We start from the raw sequence: 15,504 nt of genomic DNA on the forward strand, positions 1-15,504 counted from the left end.
AGGGTCGCTCCGTCTCTCCAGGCTCCCTACGTCCCTCCAGGCTCGCTCCTGTGTCCCTCCAGTGACCAGGTCAGGACGACTGGCAGGTAAACAGGAAATGAACCCGGAATATTCACTGCCAAAAACACCCACGAAAATGGAATACAGATAAAGTTTTCTAGAACTCAGAATTTTCCAGTTTGTTTTCATTTTCAAATCCAGGAGAATCCCCTTCAATTCTTTTTTTCTCCAGTGGGAGAGAATTTATCACTTGCTTCCCAAAAATATTCATAATCCAATTGACATCGTGAATTTGCAAGTCGTATTTTCTCTACAGCAACATGCATCCTAATGCAGACCAGTCCCCTGTTATCTGCGCCTCTGGGAACCATTCGGTGCTGGATACATGGCTAACACAAAGGCCTGCCAGGCAGGACCAAGAGAAAATGAAAGAGAGAGAGAGAGAGAGAGAGAGAGAGAGAGAGAGAGAGAGAGAGAGAGAGAGAGAGAGAGAGAGAGAGAGAGAGAGAGAGAGAGAGAGAGAGAGAGAGAGAGAGAGAGAGAGAGAGAGAGAGAGAGAGAGAGAGAGAGAGAGAGAGAGAGAGAGAGAAGGGGGGAGAGGCTTTTGGGGAATGAGGGGGCGCAGACAGCACGGAGATCCTCTATAAAGACAACTGTTCCATGCAGCATACAGCATAGGGAAAACAGTGAGACAGCTGACCTAAAATCATCATGAGCATTTTTGAGTAGCACAACTGTGCAGCTTGGCACTGCAGAACAGACCCCTCTGCTGTACAGCACATCACACTGCAATGCAGCATATCAAGACAAAGGATAGCACAGCAGAGCACATCACAATACAACACAACACATCGCGATGCTGAAGCAGCACGCTCGTGCACAGCATAGTGTACCATTGTACACACAGTTCGCCACAGTACAACACAGCACGATAAGGTACAGCATACCACACTATAGCACAGTGCCACACTTCATAACACAGCACGACAAGGTACAGCATACCACACTATAGCAAAAGTGCCACACTTGATAACACAGCACAGCATGTCAAAGTTTAAAACAGCACAACACAATACAGCACAGCACACCATAGTGCACCACAACATGCCACAGCACAGCACAACACGCTAAAACACAACACACACAATAGTACAACACACAAGTACAGCAAAACACAACACAGTATAACACGGCATGCCACAGTACAGCACAACACGCCTCAGTACAACACAGCACGCCAAAGTACAACACAGCACGCCACAATACAGCAAGACAAACAATAACACAGCATGCCACAGTACGACACGACACTGCTGCAGCATGGGACTGGAAGTGGGCCAAGGTTTTCCCCATTTGTGGACCAGAAGAACACTAGAATGAACCACCACCACCACTCGCCATTGTCCTTGCAAAGACACTCAATAATCTCTGTCACCCCAGGTTTCCTCTGTCCCTCCATGCTCATTCTGTCCCTCTAGGTTCCCTCCTGCCCTGGTGCTGTCCCCTCCATCCCTCCAGGCTCCCTCTGTCCCTCTAGGTTCCCTCCAGCCCTGGTGCTGTCTCCTCCATCCCTCCAGGCTCCCTCTGTCCCTCCAGGTTCCCTCATGTGTCCCTCCAACACTAGGAGAATACGTCATTCGAGAATGTGAAGATCATCCCATCGATAATTGTAGAAATTATTTTACCCTTCTGTGTCTAAACTAAAGAAATTATTTATCATACTTCATGTAGGTTTGGCCAGAATTATCTCTGGAGTTAAAACCCAGGTAGAGATAATTATCATCTTTCCGGATAACATTCTAACTAGACTGACCATACATATGCATATATGAAAAATATGATATACTATGAAGAGATCTAGATAGCCTAGTTACTCTGCCTTAGCTCTTTGTTTGGCTAACTTGGTCGATTAGAATTTGAGCAAAGGCCAATGAAAAGACATCACATTGGATCCAAATTAGCCTAATGGTTATAATTGAATCTAAAAGCCAAATGCAGGCTGCCTCGTTAACCTTCCTGTACTGAGGTTTGACCAACTTAATCTTCCAATTCTAAAGGAAAATTAAGGAAATGTTGCTTTACGAAGAACAGTTTATGGTGATTTATTGCCTAGGCTTATGTAAATTAAAAAAAAAAAAACATTTATATCTCACTGGTATCCCCAAAGGGTTCTATTTACAAGTTAAATGATTGTCTGGCAAATGAATCTTCATATGTTTGATTAGAATTCGAGTCTGTGCGTGTGTGATGTGGTGTCTGCGTGTGTGTGTGTGTATGTGTGTGTGTGTGTGTGTGTGTGTGAGTGAGTGAGGCTGTATAAGTGTATGCATATATGTAGATTATATTCCCGTAAGGCCTGAGGGGGCTCTGTGGAGATACACTGTGCTCACACTCCACCATGGGGTGACTGTGGTAAGGAGAAGAGATTAAATCCACTTCTCATTCCTCACTCTGTGTTTCCTTCTATATACAACAACCTCTTCATCCATCAACTCTTCTTCCTCTTCTGATTGTTGCTGTGTTCCTTCGCTCTCCAATTCACATTTAGTTTTTCTTTCGTTTTCATGTTTCCCGAGTCTAATGCCCCGTCTCTTTCCTTTCCATTTGTTTACCCATTTTACCCTCTCTCCTCCATTATCTTCTCCCTTTCTCTCATCTGAATATCACTTTTTCTTCCCTCTTCCAAATCAATTTTTTTCCTACTCTCATGTGTATCCATTTTCCTCCATTTTCTTCTCACTGTATTCTCTACTCACTCAATCTATCCAACCATTTCTCTCCTCTTTATTTCAAACTAAAAAGATTTACTCTCCCTACTCTAACTTTACTGAGGTACGAGATCCTAAGGCTAGCTGCAATTACTAGCGAGTTCCATATACACTTTTGGTCACTTCAAAGGAAGGAACTCATGATAGGGGTAATGCTTAGGGAGTTTGCTTACTGAACCTTATTTTTACGAAGCTGGTAAATTCCTATGCTGCTTTCAACTGAGATGATAACAAGGGAGTCTTGGAGCTTAAGCATGGCTGTAAAGGAGTTGCAAAGTAATAGATTTATGTAGAACTAGACATGTCTTAAATCAAAGGATCAGATCACTGATTACAAAACTGGAAGTAACTGATGACTAATTGTAGATAAGCCAGGAATGTTGAGAATAAAGAAATGATGACTCTATTGCTCAGGATGTTATGCGAATTAGACAGTTTAACCTGCAATGCAATGCTTCAAAGCCTGATGATACTTATATCAGCGAACTCGAACGCTGTGTGTTGGTTGATGTGGATCCGTTACCCTGAGTCTGAACGGCCCACAGAGTGTCCTGGGAGAGGGCTGGATGCAGAGACAAGCTGATATAGAGGTGGAGGATGAAAGGTAGATAGAGAGATGGATCTAGGAGGGACAGGATGGGAGAGGTTCTGAGGGAAAGATAGAGAGCGAGGTCTGGTCAGCTGGGATATTGTACGATGGGGAAATCTGTATGTAGGAAAGAAGAATGCCAAGTGAGAGAGGGTGGAAAGGACATTGCTTGCCAGAGGGAATTAGAAACTAGAGTAACACTTTCTCTTATGATGTGCATTAGGGAAAATATAAGACAACATTATCAAACTTCACGACAAATATTTGGGATTTTTTTTTTTAACACAGAAACTTCCATCTTGGTGCTTTAAGAGTCTGTCTCGGTTTGAAGCATGGAAACTCTCTCTCTCTCTCTCTCTCTCTCTCTCTCTCTCTCTCTCTCTCTCTCTCTCTCTCTCTCTCTCTCTCTCTCTCTCTCTCTCTCTCTCTCTCTCTCTCTCTCTCTCTCTCTCTCTCTCTCTCTCTCTCTCTCTCTCACCCAAGCCGTGTCTCGTTTTCTTTCTCCCTTGAGCGTGTATCACATACAAATTAGTGAGATTGTGATGGTGTTCGAGAGAGTGAGTCAGTTTTCTCTCAACTGTCGTAATACGTGAATAAACACACCGTAACTCACGCTGTTGGTGCCTTCACTAAACTATGACAGTGTTACCAAGCGCCTGATAAAGTCAACTGAACTACAGTGGTGTACATAAACCCACGGCAGTATTACCAGTCGGTGTTGGCTGACTACCAGCGTCAGCGAACTGGGTGATACGACTCGGTAAATCTCAGTAACAAGGAAACAATTACCGTCTATTCTGGCCTCACAGGTCACCTACATGGATACAGCCAGTGTTCGTTACAGTGTTAACAGGATAGCGATCACTACAGATAGATCCAATCAGGATACAAACTCTCCCACCTCTCCCAACAAGAGCAAGATATGAAAAAGAGCAAAAAAGAGCAACCTTTACAGTTTCATTTCTACTGAACATTTTTCAATCTATCTCCTCCAAAGCTTGGCCAGTACCATAGCTCTCTGCCTGTGTCTTTAAAGCAAGCCATCCTCTCTCTCTTTTCTTTCACCTTCCATCAGTCAATGCACACCTCTCCCTGCCTCTTACGCCAGCAGGTCAGGCATCCCCTCCCCCTTGGTTGTATTGACATACATCACGTACATTAAATCAGCTATTTACAACGAGATCTTTAGATCTCTTAAGCAAACAGTGGGAGGTAAGTTCTTCAATGTCAACAAAGTTTAGACATAGTCTCCTCGCCTTGTTTCCTTTAGCGTTACCTCCTCTATCTCTCCACTCGCTTACCCGGTCTTTACAACGCGGAAAAAAAGCATGTGTGGGTCTTCTCTGCTTCCCTTCATCCACATAATTCTTCCACACCAAGAGGAGCACCGCATCAAATACCTCTCTTTTCAAAAAACTCGAAGCGATTGTCAAACAGACAAAGTGCAGGGAGGTGGTCGAGGACACGCACCGCTGATGCACAGTATGAGGACATTAATGAGAAAATCAATACCTACGGCACTAACCAATTAAGTTTAATCCCAAGACGATTAATGAATCAACAATTAGGCACCTGTAATAACCACAAATCCAAGCTCATAACGCTGGGCAATTTGCTGAACGATTACACATAATGGCGTCCGCTTACCAGTGATCTGTTCCAGGTTCAGCTGGCCGACCCGTCCATCCCCTTCCTTTATCTTACCCCATCCCACAACCGCACAGAAAAAGGAAGAGAGAGAAAGAAAAATAATAAAGGAAGAAGACGATAACAGTGACTGTGTCATCAGGCTACGTGGTAGTCGTTTTCTGTTGAACTAGATCTACGATACTAGACGATGGTGAGACACCTCACGTGCATGTATGTGAGCGTTTGTGACCGTATTAGTCGAATCGAATGAAATCCTTCACCCACACACACACACACACACACACCCACACAACACATACACACACATACACACACACACACACACACATAAAAGAATTTAAGGGAAGGCATTGCCTGAAGGGTAGTGTGGAGGGTTGAGTAATAGAGGTAATCGCTGGGGAAAGGAGGAATCACTGGCTTGACTGGAAGCCTTAGAAGGGTGGGAGGCTCCTCCTCCTCTGTGGTGGCTAAGGGAGAGGGTTGTCGCTGGATAGCCCTCTGTTCTTCCTGTGAACAGAGGGATATGCTGAAGCCTCAGCATAGGCAGGAGTGATGGTCGCAAAAGGACCTTCCCTCCCGCTTCACAGAAGATAAACATTTGCGCTGGTAAACACCTCCAGATCCTGAATGGTCCGAGTTCAAAGAAGAGATCCTGGCACTGCCATCAGTCTAGATTTGCAGTTAAGCTCTTACCTGCAGCCCAATCAGAACCTGGTAATCTTTACAGCCCGAGTTATAACTCGTTCAGATGAAGTGATGCACTTCGAAACTACGAGTGAAAGAGGAGATGACAAGCCTGGGAACCACCGTAATGACGACCAGTGGCAATAACCAATTGTGTGGAGAGAGGCTCTTGGGTGAGTGTCGTCAAAGTTTAGGAGAGAACGCAGAAAACAGTGTGGGTCGGTTATGTCGAAGGCAAAAGATGCAATCAAGCGAGAATGAGGATGTAAGGGGGACATATGGTTATAGCAGGAAGGAGAGGTCGTTTGAGAAAACCGATGTCGCGAAGAACAAAAGGAATGCAAAAGGATTAAGAGAGAGAGAGAGAGAGAGAGAGAGAGAGAGAGAGAGAGAGAGAGAGAGAGAGAGAGAGAGAGAGAGAGAGAGAGGGGGGAACGAAACAAGAGGCAAGTCTGTGACAAAAGGGATGGAATTGAATCAATAGCAGAAGCTTGGGAAGAGGAATTAGTAAGAAAATTCATACATATATATATATATATATATATATATATATATATATATATATATATATATATATATATATATATATATATATATATATATATATATATATATATATATATATATATATATATATATATATGTATATATATATATATATATATATATATATATATATATATATATATATATATATATATATATATATATATATATATATATATATATATATATATATATATATATATATATATATATTTGGTACCAAACACAGACTTAAGCTGTATACGGTACATCTGTACTACAGATCTTGAGGGGGAGGGAGTATCTGTCCCCCATGTACCTCACTGTGGTCTTTGCCTGGTATCACTGATGACTGTGGACTCTACACTGGTGGAGATGTGTCCAAGCAGACTGTGTAAGCAGTCTCCACATGACCGTAGGGATGTTGTCTGTTTGTGGTACAGTCTACGTCTGTTTTGCTCGCAGGATACAAAGGATTATTCATCCGATGCATGAAAGGATTTGCTTCTGGTGATCGTACATTATCTGACTCCACCTGGTCACGTAACACGAGCCGTCTTCACAGCTCGGCTGATTGCATCACGCCTCCTCGCCTCGAACGCTGTAAGTAAACAGTTAATCAATCCCAGAGCACCAGCCTGAGGCTCGTCCCTCCACCTGCCGAAGAGATGGGTTGGAATCCTCCTTCGTCTCTGTGTATGCATCATCTCATCTTTGTTGTCCTCACCTGTACATCCCTCCTCCTCATCGGCTGTTGCTGCAACACCAAGAATGTTTTGGGGTATGACGAAGGTCTCTCATATCTCGACTTACAGACTCACAACCTATTCCTCAATGCAAGATGGGGAATCTATCAACCGTTTTTGTGAGGCAGCACTAACTCGAGCACAACAGTACGACCCCTGGGTAACATAATGAGAAGTCGGGTTACGATGACTTCATCTTTGACCTGACTTTCAGGGGACTGGTTATTGGTTTGTCCTGGTCAAGGGTCGTATCATGATGGTCAGTGGTCTGTACTGGTATGTTTATGGGGTCAACTCTAAGGCAACATTTAGTCATAACTCCCATAAGATGTTTGGGTTATCATCCATGAAGAATGCACTGCCTTCACAATGACTTCACAATAAAAGCAAATACAAAGGCTCAGAGAGTGAAAAAAAAATTCCGTGGGTAAAGCACAAAATTAATCAATCTCTGACAGGAAAAGAATTAATCATTAGACTTTTTCCTTTCAATACATAACAACGTACGTCAGCTCATCGATGGCAAAGTCATATACACTGAAGTCTACACTCACGTAATACACAACTGCTATGCAAGATTATGCTCAATGATTAACACATTTCATTCCAGGGTATTAGATTATTACCACCATCACATTGTGCAGTTCATTCGAAAACTTTGAGGAAGTATCAAAAGTTACAGAGAAAGACCTGACGAACTATATCACTCGTTCCATTAGTTTCTTTCTGCTCATTGTAAAAATTACAAAGAACTTCTTCCAAGAAATTACGACACTGGTAATGAGTTAGAAGATTAACTTCCAGTATGGCATGAGAAGGAAGTTACACCAAGTAATTGCCTAGATTTCCAGTGCATTATCCAGATTCTGAAGTAATCATATACTTGGCTCTCCTAAAGGCTTCTGTGGCAGAAGAGAAAATTTCCTTTAGAAGACTCAGTGTTGCTATGGATGGCTTGAATGGAAGGTTTCAGAAGAAGTTCCAACAATAGAATGCCTTAATAACTTGAATGACGTCCACAAGACTCGAGTAATTGCTTGTAGCTCTTTTTACCTTATCCTCCACTTATTGACTTCATTACATGTGTTTTAGCATGTGTTTTTAAGGTATTTTATTGCTGGGACTTCTTCTGAAGCCTTCTATTCACACCTTTCTGAAGCCTTCCATTCACACCTTTCATAGGAGCAATCAACCTTCAAAGGTAATTTTACTACCTCAGTTGGCTTTAGGCGTTTCAAACGATGTGATTCCCTTCAGAATTTCGATGATGTACTGGAAATCTGAGTAATTACTTGAAACAACTCCTTCTCCAAGTCATGCCGGAGGTTAATCCTTTAACATTTGTGAGGCTGGAGTACGTCAACTAATTCTCCGTCAGTCTTCGTATCCAACAGCTCCAAAGAATAGAAGAAGACACCACAGGAGCGATGGAATGATGACACGCTTTGTAGACCTGTGGCAGGATCATCTAGCGTTTTTTTCCTCACAACGGCTAAATTCCTTTTCTTATAAAGGCCCTCTATTCTCCCTTCCTGAACTACTAAGCTGTAAAGGCACTTACTTCTAGTCATTACCAAAGTTCATGAGCGTCTAGTGCAGCCACTTGGAGATTACCACGAAAAACATTGGTCGGTTAAGCATCGTAAGCGTCCAGAACGTTGGGATGGGCAGAATCCAAATTGCTGGACGGCATTATCTTGCTATTCCTGCTATGTATCCCAGAGCTGTTCACTGCCTCATGTTGCACTCCCACATGTCACTCGTAGGCTAAGCGGTATGCATATAAAACACGTTATGAATACGGGACACCGTTCGTCTTGTAGAAATTATTTATGATCTTTACTGATTATCATCTTCCGCGAGGAGTTCTAACAGGTCTCTGTTCCTCCCATGTCTTGTCATACAGGTGTGGCAGTCCTGGCCAGGCACAGTCACCCTTAGCAGTGTACTAGATGGTTCATTTGTTTAGAGGGATAGAATGGGAGGGATGTGTGGTAGGCATAGAACATTAGTGGATTGGATGAAAACCACAAGCAGGAGCAGAGGGAAAGAGTGTGTGTAGTGGCCCTGAGGGACTGGGAGACAATGTGTGTGACGAGAGAGGAGAGCTCGTACGCTCCAGTGCAGCCAGTAAGGGCTTGCACTAGACACTGATGAAGCTTTGTAATGACTAGAAGTAAGTGTCTTTCCTACTTAGTACTCCTGGGAGGAGAGTATGTGGGGTATGTGGCCAAACCAGATGAACAGTGTCCTCGATATCGTAAACTTGGGCAGACAAATGCAGTCTTTTCTGGTTAACTTTTATCCTTTTCACTCGCTGCTCATAGTATATCCTTGGATACGACGGTATAGCCCTTGAGCATTACGGTATTTGGCCTTTATAATCTAGGTCGAATCGTCATGCCCATGGTTAATTTTTTTGGATAATGAACCCAAAGATTCGAAGGTTTATTTCCTTGGCACTTCGTATCTGTTCCACTTCCATAGTTCCCCCTCTTGATCAGAAGGGATCAAGAAGAATTAGCAGACTTTTAACTGGACCAGACTCCACAAGCTGAAGTGGCTGAAGTCCTCCTCCTTCAGCCCTTAGCCACATAGAACCAAATGTCTTCTCACATGACCGCACTGCCTTTCTCTATAGCTCTTGAATCATGTGCTCCTTACGGGCCATTGACTGTGACACATTGTATCTCGTGGGACACACTGTTCGAGCTGCCTTTGCTGTTTCCTCTAATGGTGGCGCTGTCGTAAGTTAATGACCTTAAAACAGACAGAAGCCCAGTGTCTGTCATACGGGAACACCTTGTTTCTACAACGCCCGGAGCCATGAGTCCCTCACAGTCCATTTCATGTGACACATTGTATCTTATGGGACCACACTGGTGCGCCCTCCAGTCGTTGTCCCTTCTGTTGGTCGTACTGTTGGCAATTTTGTTCGTCATGTTCGTAATTTTGACGACAATGCAGCTACTTCTGTTAGCGTTCCTGTTGTATTCTTGTTGGTGATGGGGATAAAATTTGTTGGAGTGGTGTTACTGTTACTAATGCTGATGGTGATACTATGATCACGTCTGGTAATGCTGCTATTACTGTTGCTTCTCCTGTTGATGATGGTGCTACTGTTGTGTCCTACTGTTGGAGGTGGTGATACTCTTGCTTCCACTGGTGGTAGTGCTACTACTGTTCTTTGTTTTGGTGGGGTCAGCACCACTGTTGCTTTCATTATATGGTGACGATACTACTAAAACCATCTGTTACTCTCCACGGCAGTGGTGGTGTTACTCTGGCTTTACGTTAGTTTTTCTTGTTACTGTTACATCTGATCTTGCTTGTGGTGCTTTTGTTTCCTTGTCTTTTGTCGCTGTCACAGCTGTTACGTCTGCTCCTGTTGTTGGTGCTACTGTTGGAGCTGCAGCTGTTGTTCCTGTTACTGTGTATGTGGTGCAATAAGAATTATAATTTTCCACAGACTTATGTAGTTTATTGAATGTGCATTATAGTTCAAACTAGTCTTGATATTCAACTTCGCAAGTAATAACAGGAGTGTATATATATATATATATATATATATATATATATATATATATATATATATATATATATATATATATATATATATATATATATATATATATATATATATATATATATATATATATATATATATATATATATATATATATATCCTATACTCCCTCTGGACGACAAAATAAAATTACATAAACTTTTAAGCCCATTTTCCGTTGCCTCATAGAGAAAAAAGGAAAATCACATAATCACATTATCTTTGTGAACACAGAAGAAAAAAATCCAAATAGATTTTACCTTCATACTCTCGTTATTGTATTCGAGTGAACCATCTGTCGTCTCTGTTTTCCACTCAGAGTTCGAAAACAAATACGTTTCAAGCAGTTTTAAAGGTCAAATGCGCACTGTACTTAAGACATACTAGGCAGCAATTGCAGACTGTTTTGAAATACCTATCTCTTCCAGGAGGTGGGCAGCCAGGTCAGAGAGCGTGTGAACATGAAGAGCCAGAGAAGGGAAGAAGTAAGACGGCACAAGTGCAAGTTGGAGAGGAACTTAACTCATAAAGACTTCTTAATCCACTCGACCAACTTTTTTTTAACCCCACTTGACCAAGTCTTCAGCCCGGCATCCAGGCTCTCATGTCCAACATACCAGCGACTGGTACCCTGCTGGACAAGCCTGGTGTTGTGTGTCTCTTGATGAATCTGGTGGTGCCGGAGGTCAAGCTTGGTCTGGTTTTGCCAGAGGTTACTCGATCTGCTGTTGCTGTGGGTCCTTTTTGGTCTGGTGTTGCCAGACGTCACTCTCTGCCTGGTGTTGCCAGGCGTCATACTCGGTCTGGTGTTGCCAGAGGCCACTATTGGTCTGGTGTTGCCAGTGGCCACTATTGGTCTGGTGTTGCCATAGATCCCTCACGGTCTGGTGTTGCCAGAGGTCACTATTGGTCTGGTGTTGCCATAATAGTGATCACCTGCTCCGTAATAGAGCCTCTGTCTCTTGTCTCTTGTGGCCATAAGACCAAGAGCTGCAGGTCCTGGCCTCGTCAACACTCCCTTGATGACACACATATGTAGATTGTAACTGTTCTTCCTTAAGCCTTCTTGGGCCGTCGGAGGAGCCATGATGTGCAGCCAGTGATGCCTGGAGACGACGCGGGGAATCCTACACCAAACTAACGTTTGATGTTTGATATTCTGTGGTACTTTGATGACGTATTGCTGTGTGTCCTCATTTCGCGATCTTTAAGAATATGAGCAATTGATTTCTTCTATATCTTATTTTCTTTTTACTTTAGTCCTGTTTTTCCTTGCAGTAAAATCTTTTTAGCCTAATCTTATAGATTTTATTGGAAATAGGCTTTTGGGTTGAACGGGTAAATCCATAGGACAAAGCCCCTTTTCAGTTTAATGATCCTCATTTGTTTCAGATCACTAATCATTAGAACTCTGTCAGACGTAACTATAGCCTGATTTAATTCTATGGTCTTATACAGTGTTGCTTTTCTGTGATATATTCCAATTTCATTCGTAATTCTATATGTAATTACCTTTCCTGATAGCAGATGAGTAACGGATAGATAAATAGTTAAGATGATAACGAAGATTTGCAATAACTTTTATACGATGCTTGTAGAAATGGACTCAGCCATTATATGTAGAGAATATATTCAAATGCATTATATTCTAAACAGAAGCCATACGCCTAGAACACAGTCTTTTGTTAGTGATCAGATAAAACCCGCAAGGGTTTTCTCCTCTCGCTCCTAAGGTGACCCCTCTGCCAAGGGGCATTGTGAGGAGTTTAATCTTCCTGTTCCAGGATTTATTCCAGCCGACCCCTGGATTAAAATGGTTTATCACTTTTGTATCCCTTCCCATGTCCTCCCCTGGTACCCTTTCATGAACAAATTACCCCTGATGCACGCGGCGAAAAATTTAATCACCAGCTTTTGAGAGAAAGATTCGCGTTTGATGTGCATCGCTGGAATACAAGTTTCAGCTCCGCTGAGAAGGCTTTCTCCTGGAGCCAAGATGAGCGGGAAGTGTTTGGATCCTTCGCTCTCAGGCCTCACTATATTCCTCACCATCTTCTGTTCCTCCATCATCTTCGCCAAAGGGAGTGTTGTCAGTTCGCTGGGTATCACCTGGAGGTAAATTGCATATTCTTGAAGATTTCTTTTAGAAAAAGGATAAATCTAAAAGATCCGATAAAAAGTGCCTTGTTACACAGTATCGAAATATAAAAGAAAGGACGTTCGCATCTTGATATCATCTCCAAAAATGAAATTAGGACATATGTTTTATATTAACCGTACACCAATCATATCATGTCATGCAACACTCACGTTAAGGGGGTGTTATCCATTGTTATGCTGTCATGTACCGAACTTACCGTTTTGATGGTGGTGTCTGAACCTTATAAGACGTTCTGTTGTACTAGATGGAATTTTGAACGAAATGAGAATTCAGTCTTGAACGAGAGCATTGTTGTCGTATGGAGGTGTCGTAGGATACTAATAGATTCAGTTCCTACAGTCTTCATTTGCTTAATTTTGCGGTGGTATAACCACTCACCCTTGCCAGTCTCCCTTTCCATACCACACGACTACCTGTCTTGTCCTTCGTGGTTGGCCTTTATAGTGTCCTCTATCTCACTAACTGTGTTGAAAACATACCTTACAACAAGGCAGGTATGTTACGTGACATATTAGATAAAGATCCTCAAAATATTTTTGTATATGTATAGAAGAGTCATGTTACTCTCACTGCGTCACACTAGTGCTTTTTGGACCACCAATAAAAGCCCTCCCTGTATGCTGTCAACAAAATTAACTCTACATATGCACACAGATTTTGCTCCTAGGTCGCCCATGAAATTCTAGGCACGTGTGATTTACATCAACAAAAACTCGGCTTTCTAGTTCACACACCCACAACTATAACCATTTTATTTTTTACCCTCAGCAACAGAGCTCCAACTTTCTATCATTTTCTTCAGTTTGTTGAAACTGAAGCATTATTCAGTAACTACAGCAATCACATCTCGCTGATTTTATACCGAAAGGGGACATGGTATTCTCCGCTAGTGCTTGACCTCTGGCTAGAGAGAGAGAGAGAGAGAGAGAGAGAGAGAGAGAGAGAGAGAGAGAGAGAGAGAGAGAGAGAGAGAGAGAGAGAGAGAGGGGTGGGGGGCACTCCTTGGGTGAAAGCCATTCGAGTAAATCATGGTCGGGTTGTAGAAGTGGCTGAAACAAGTAGCTGGTCTTTCTTCCTTGTCCCCTGTGTCATAAGCCTCAGAGTGGCTGAAGGTCAGGCAGGGGACGGGCGCTGCGAGGAAGGAGCTGAGGGAAGAGTGAGGAACGCCAGAGGTTCCTCCTCCTCCTCCTCCTCGTCGCCTCCGGTGGCAGCCAGCTGTCGTCTGCCTCACCCTGAGTCTTCGTACATCACAGGAGCATGTGTGAGGACGGGTCTTATCTACCTTGTAGCGTTTAGTGATCAATGCCACGAGTAACTAGTCAATACAGTGGAGATATAAGATAATCACTGACGGTTCTTACGAAGCAGTTATAGTATACAAAATACAACTTCGTAAAGAATAACAGGATCATAATCAAGCGAGAGCTTCAGTGCTTCCAGGAGGATGAACTCGACCTCATCTGACACGTAATGACGAGTCTGTTTTGCTGTGAGTTGACTGGTTCATGAAAGGTCATTGTAGTACTGTGAGTTATGATAAGTCAAAGTGTGTTACAGTCATATATGTTGGGTTATGGTAAGCTGCCATGGGTACGATTCTGGAGCATGACGGTACTACCCTGGAACACGACGGTACGATCCTGGAGCATGATGGTACCCACTTGAAGTACGACGGTACGACGTTACGGTCCTTGAGCTCGACGGTACGGTATCTTGGCCATGAGATACGTTCCTTAATGTCATATTGCGTATACAAAAGGCATTCTTGATCTTTAAAGCATTCCTTATCATCTCTGTGCTTCATAGGCACAAAATTGGACAAACGCAACAAACAAACTCTACCACATTAGACTTGGTGTTTCATCGACGCATATTGATAATTAATTACTTAATTAATTAGTTAATTAAACGTTTGATCTTCGAACTTCAAACGCATAACATGAATGGAGCTGCCTGTATGAATCCTTGCTTATAAAATCATACTGAATTGTCAGCTCACATAAAAAAAGAGAGGATTCCTACATCGCTCCATACATTTTTAGCCACGGATACGATTATCATAACGTACTTGTCAGTTCGTTATCGGCTGTGTGTATAGACTTTACCAAAGCCTTTTGTTACACGACAGGACAACTGACTGATTGTTCAGATCATTAGTAATGTCCACCTCACTCACGTCCTGCTGACTGTCCAGGGAGATGATCAGGTCTAACGTCAGCATCAATGACGGTGCTCAGGGAGTTTGTGATGTCTAACGTCAGCACTGCTGACTTCTCCAGGGAGATAATGATGTTATGTTTTGGTCTAATATAACTTTGGAGAAGTTGCTGATGATCTGCAGTTTGAATTCCTTCTCCAGTTGGCGTTACCACAGAGTTCACCTCTTGTCTGGCGAGGCAAACACCATATACACCAGCTAATGTAAAGGCACTAGATCCACTATCAAGAATGCTGTTGGAAGCCAGTCCAGCTCGTGGCCAGTCGTAATGGTAGATGAAAAGGAAATATAAACCAAAAGAGGTTGCTGGAATTGAATCCTATTAGAAGTAGGATAAAGGCTTTTGAGAAGGATGAGAGATCGGTTCCGTCAGTCTTTGTGGTGAGAAACTTGGAGTTGTGGATGACTATAGGTATCTATAAGTGAAGGCCAGTGAGGATGGTAGTGAGATATAAGATTAGTCTGCTAAAAAAACTAACACAACCTAACTTACATACCTCAATTTCATTTTGTCTGATTTAAGAGCATATAGTTCTACTTCTTGGGAGTATCCACAGAGGGTTTCCTTAAATCAGAAGGTATTTTCCATTCAGCCTCT

This window comes from Panulirus ornatus, chromosome 35 (genome assembly GCF_036320965.1).
Source record: "Panulirus ornatus isolate Po-2019 chromosome 35, ASM3632096v1, whole genome shotgun sequence".
NCBI lineage: Eukaryota > Metazoa > Arthropoda > Malacostraca > Decapoda > Palinuridae > Panulirus > Panulirus ornatus.